General features: G+C 39.6%; 1 pseudogene; it reads right to left on the reverse strand.

The window, feature by feature from the left end:
- Positions 1 to 3824: 3824 nt before the first annotated feature.
- On the reverse strand, positions 3825 to 4709 carry LOC144224717 (ectonucleoside triphosphate diphosphohydrolase 6 pseudogene; annotated as a pseudogene).
- Between the last annotated feature and the right edge of the window lie 461 nt (positions 4710 to 5170).

The raw sequence follows: 5170 nt of genomic DNA on the forward strand, positions 1-5170 counted from the left end.
AGCTGTCTCAAAGCAACAAACACATACACACACATTTTTACTTATCCTGCTCACCAACACGTTGTAGAATGATAAGGCGCATAGGAAAACATGATATTTTTCTCTAGGGATTACTTCATCTCCTCTTTTCGCATTATTTTATCATGCACATTGTGTTGGAGATTTGGGAGCCCTATTACTAAAACAATCCTTAATCCTAAGGGAAAGAAACAAGCTGGTGATGCAGATGTGATCTAAGTGAAGACAATAAGCTTTCAGAAAGTTCAGTGAAATCATATAACAGGAGGAATATACACAACACCAGTTTCCCTATTGAAATCTATGATTCCATGAGATTAACTTTAAATCCTCTCAGTTATTACATATGAATAATTAGAGGCAATAAAGATAAAATATGGAAAAGGGAAAAATTCAATTAATTGCTTTTAATAAAAATATTTCATTTCTTTCCTAATTATATAATTATATTGATAAAATTCCTATCCATAACTACCAGAAATTCTTTGAAAGGGTGAGTATGAGTTTGACTTCAAACACTGGTATTGTGATAGGATCAAAATTCTTGATTTGCAAAGACTCCCCTCCATCTGTTTAGTAACACCTAACTGGACAAGGAGTAGGCACCTCCCTTAAGCAAGAACAATCAGAATTTCTTCCCAAGGAATTTTAATCAGTGATGTTAGAAACGGTTCTCATGGCATGTGGGTGTTTCATTTATAAACTATTGAGATCTCAATAGGCTCTTTTGCCAGGTGCACTGAGTTGCCATCATGGAAAAGGAATGACGTCTCAGGTGACGAGTAAAGGAGGAAGATTATTGCTCAGTTTCTCAGGGATGTTTGTAAGCCTTTCTGATCACTCACTCTCTGCCTCCAGCTTAGGAGGGGACTTTGTTTGATCTGATGATTAGACTCCATTCAATAATCTTCTATTAGTTGAAATTTTAAAAAGATCTAATAGAAATATATAAACTAATGTTGGAAGAAGAATGCTTTTTGACTTGTACAAATGTCTCAGCAAAATTTAACAGCATTAATAGCCTATATTTGGAATAAAGACAACTACTGTATTGTTGTTCTGAACTACAGATGTACTCTATCATTGAAACCTGGGAACTTATTTCTCCCCTATGTGTAAAAGTTTAACTCCTCATAGTTCACTCTAGAGCAGTTAAGAACTTTGTTCAAAGTGGTCTCACTCTCCATTTCTTTTGGTAAATCATGACACAATTAGGATAGTTCTAAGTTTTACTTTTTTTTCTGATAAATATATTTATGAAATCTTATTGAAAGCAAAACTGATTGTTTAGTCACTTGAAACCTTGTGTAATTTACTCTATTAATTATAAAAATGTTGTCTGATATATGTCTATGGGCAATAGGGTTAGATCCTGAGGTTATACATAGTTGAGTCTCAAAAATATATATATTTAACTTGAAATCTCAGGCTGTAGACCATTACATATTGTTTAAAGGTGTTACTGTAATTTATTCACTAAAGAACTAAGCAATATTCAATACATTTTTTGACAAGTTTGCTCTTGCTTGATAAATTTTTACAAGAACACTGTTTCTTTTCCCTTGTAAACCATTTTATTTTGGGTCAGACATGCAAAGTTCAGCTTATTCTATTTATTATACACTCACTGCATGAACGACTCTTAAGAAGCCAGACAGGAAGACCCTAGATCACATTTAAGCAGAATGAATGGACTGTCTCCCAAGGAATAGACTTCTCATTCCTGATGAAGGAGAGGTGCCCAGCAGGACACAGGATGGGTCTGGACAAGTATCGAGGATATCTCCGTGCCAGTGGGTGAATGGTCTGTGGCTTAAGACAGACAGAGTGGGGCACCTGCATGGCTCCATCAGTTAAGCATCTAACTCTTGGTTTCAGCTTATGCTATGATCTCAAGGTTTGTGAGTTCAAGCCCCACATTGGGAGCCTGCTTGGACTTCTCTCTCTCTCTCTCTCTCACCCACACACACACACACACACACACACACACACTCTATCCTCCTTCCCTCTCAAAATAAATAAATAAACTAAAAAAAAAGACACCAGCATAAAGAGAGGGTGATGCTTGGGATTCTGATTCAGGCACTCCCCTGAGTTGGGCTCTTCAGATGAGAAGTGCAGTGGAGTCCATAGCATTGTTTGCCCTTCCTTGGCTGCTCCAGGGAGTGATGCATTTGGACAAAGTCAGTTCACAGAAAGGGAGCACTGTCAGAGAATAATTTTCCATGAGCCACTCAGCACTCACACTACAGAGGTGTCATCACTCAAAGACCTTTTAACTGAAGCAACACAACTATAAATGGTCTTACGATGGACTCTCAACATCACACTCATATTTAAGCACTATTTTTAAGCATGTCCCTCAGGGCACATGAGGGTCTACAAAGTGATATTTTGCAACTCCTAAGCCCTTTTCCTTGGGATCCACAGGACTGTTTATAGTGAGAGCCCTGTCAGTTAATTCCAAACCAAATCAGCCAAGGATTTGAGGAAAACAGACATCTGGATAATTGTGTATGTACACACCCAAGGAAGAGATAAACATATTCAGTTACAAAGGTCATAGGGCTCTACCCCAGGATCCATCTTTCTTAGAGAGCCAAATGAGTGTGTGTGTGTGTGTGTGTGTGTGTGTGTGCATTTTGCTTGCACTTGGCTCACACCGAGAGCAGCCAGGACAATCTATAGAATCTCCCCATTCAGAGAATGCAGAGGTCCACCCCTCCGGGAAGAAACCAGGTGGGTAGCAGGGAGAACAGTAAAAGACTCCTGAATCATAGGGATCCCCTGTCCAGCAGCCACAACCCTAGAGACAGAGGGGGCAGTGTGGAGGGAGCAGCTGAGTGTCACTGGCCTGAACAGATTCACTTTGCCCCCATCTGGTCCACGGCCCACTTACAGCCAACTGGTAATGGAGGCATTGAGGCCTGGACCGGCATCTTCCTTCACTTGAACTTCTCCCAAACCTCCACTCTGCAGATCACATGAGACAAAGCTGCGTTCTGGAGTGAGACTTCAGTGCTGCATAGGTGAGGAAGCTGAAGCTGAAGCCAGGGACCCTCACACAGAATCCTGCAGGACCCTGGGGCAGGTCTGCACAGAAGCAACCCCCACCCTGAGGTTACACTATATTAAGGGCCCTTCAAACCCCTCAACAGTTAATATAAGTTAATATAACAGTTAATATAAGAATAAAATCACATTGGTTAATGTCCAGCCACCTGACAGTCCAGGCCAGGGAGGCGGCTCCACAAAGGTGTATGGTTCTCTGTTTATTTTAAAGGTTAAAGTGAAGGGAAATAGCCAAAACCATTTGCCCATGCTTCAAAATCCATTCTAAGGAGTTTGGTAGACAGACAGACGCAAAGTGTACTAGAAACCACAAGGATAGGTGTGTCAGTAAACATGTTTTCATTCCTCTCTTATGTGCAGGATCTGTTACTGTTTTTGACTTTTTTCAGCTTTGTTGACATATAAACTGATAAATATAATAATTTTAAATTATACAACATGGTGTTCTGATATACGTGTATAGTCCTCGTAAAAACATTCCCACAATTTAGTTAATTAACACATCCTTTTTTGGGGAGGCATGGGGGCACTTAATCTCAGTATTTCAATTATACATATCACACTCAACTATCAGCTACGGTCACAACGTTATATATTAGATCCTCAGAACTTATTTATCTTAAAATGTGGAGACTGTCTTCACTTTGGGGAGAAGGTTCCAAGGTAAACCTGAGCTCTGACTGAGAGATAAGGGGGAATAGGGCAGCTTGGCCGTAGAAAGCAGAGAAGCTGGGCTACCAAGAGGCTTGACTTTTCCGTTGGTTGAGTGAGTCAATGTAATGAAAAATGGCTCCCAGAGCATCGCTAGTCTTAACACTGTCAATTTTCTGAGTCAGCTTTAGCACTTTGTTCCCCAGAAACATGAATCCTTGCAGTAGCAAGCTGACATAGGTGATATCCGTGCATACATATAAAAGGTTTTTTCTGTGGCTGAGTCTCCATTGTCTAACACACACCCTTATTTGAAGTTTCAGTCTCCAGCCACAAGACTGCCTCCTTTATCTCATTTATGAGGCCAAAATTTGCTGCAAAGTCATGGTAGTAGGAAAATACATAAAAATTCCAGTTCTTCGATTCTTCCATGTTTTTCACTTTGTTTTAAAGGATTTCTGCCCCTCTGATAGCACACAGCACATGGAGGTTAACCACTTTTAGTCCTGATAATCTGTATATCATTTCAACATGTTCCTATTCTCCTTTGAAACTGAGAGACAAATGAGGACTGAGCAACTTCTTTCCAACTTTAGCAGATCCTTTTCCATACTAATCATAATCTTTGCGGACATCAATACAAGACCCAGTAGACGTAGAAATAGAGATTATAAGTTTTATTAAACATCTTGAATGATGTTGTGTTAGTGACTGGGGATGTCAGAAGGGTGCTCTTAACTCTTGGAAGTAAGATGACCTGAGTGGATCTTCCCCCAAATCCAGCATGCCTACACTGCTTCTTCCTGGGGGCCTTAAACCATCCATTAGGAAGTTGACTGTGATCCATGTTGAAATATCTTCATTTATTCTGTTCATGATGAAAACATAGTCATCTACATGTATGGAAATGCCTTAAACAATTCTTTCACCTCATGTCTTTACAGTTGCTTCTAAGCCTTTTCTCCTAATAATAGGCATAAATTTGTTGTTCTCTCAAGGAACAAAGAAGTGACCTTCCAGAAGACAAAATGAATGTCTAGTTTAACATCATTTCTTACTATTCTTCCAACATCATGATAATATGCAAAAATGCCTGGCTTCATTGCTTTGCCGTGCATGGCCTCCTCTGTCCCATCCATGGATGCTGGTGTCATTCCCTTGCTGCAGGTAGGTGGAGGCTGCTTCCTGTTTTTCTGTCAGCTTCCCTAAGAACACTTAAGTATACAAGAAACAAATTACACTTGCTTCAAATTAAAGGTAAATTGTGACAACAACACTTACCTTGAACACATGGAGATACCTGAACCTAATATATACATTTTTGGTCTGTGATGTCAGACCAAAATACAACTGTGATGTCAATACAACTCTATTTAAACACTACATATTAGTTCATAGTAGACAATGTGCTGTATCTGAATGATCTTAA

Source organism: Crocuta crocuta, unplaced genomic scaffold, assembly GCF_008692635.1.
Source record: "Crocuta crocuta isolate KB4526 unplaced genomic scaffold, BGI_CrCroc_1.0 scaffold222, whole genome shotgun sequence".
Taxonomy (NCBI): domain Eukaryota; kingdom Metazoa; phylum Chordata; class Mammalia; order Carnivora; family Hyaenidae; genus Crocuta; species Crocuta crocuta.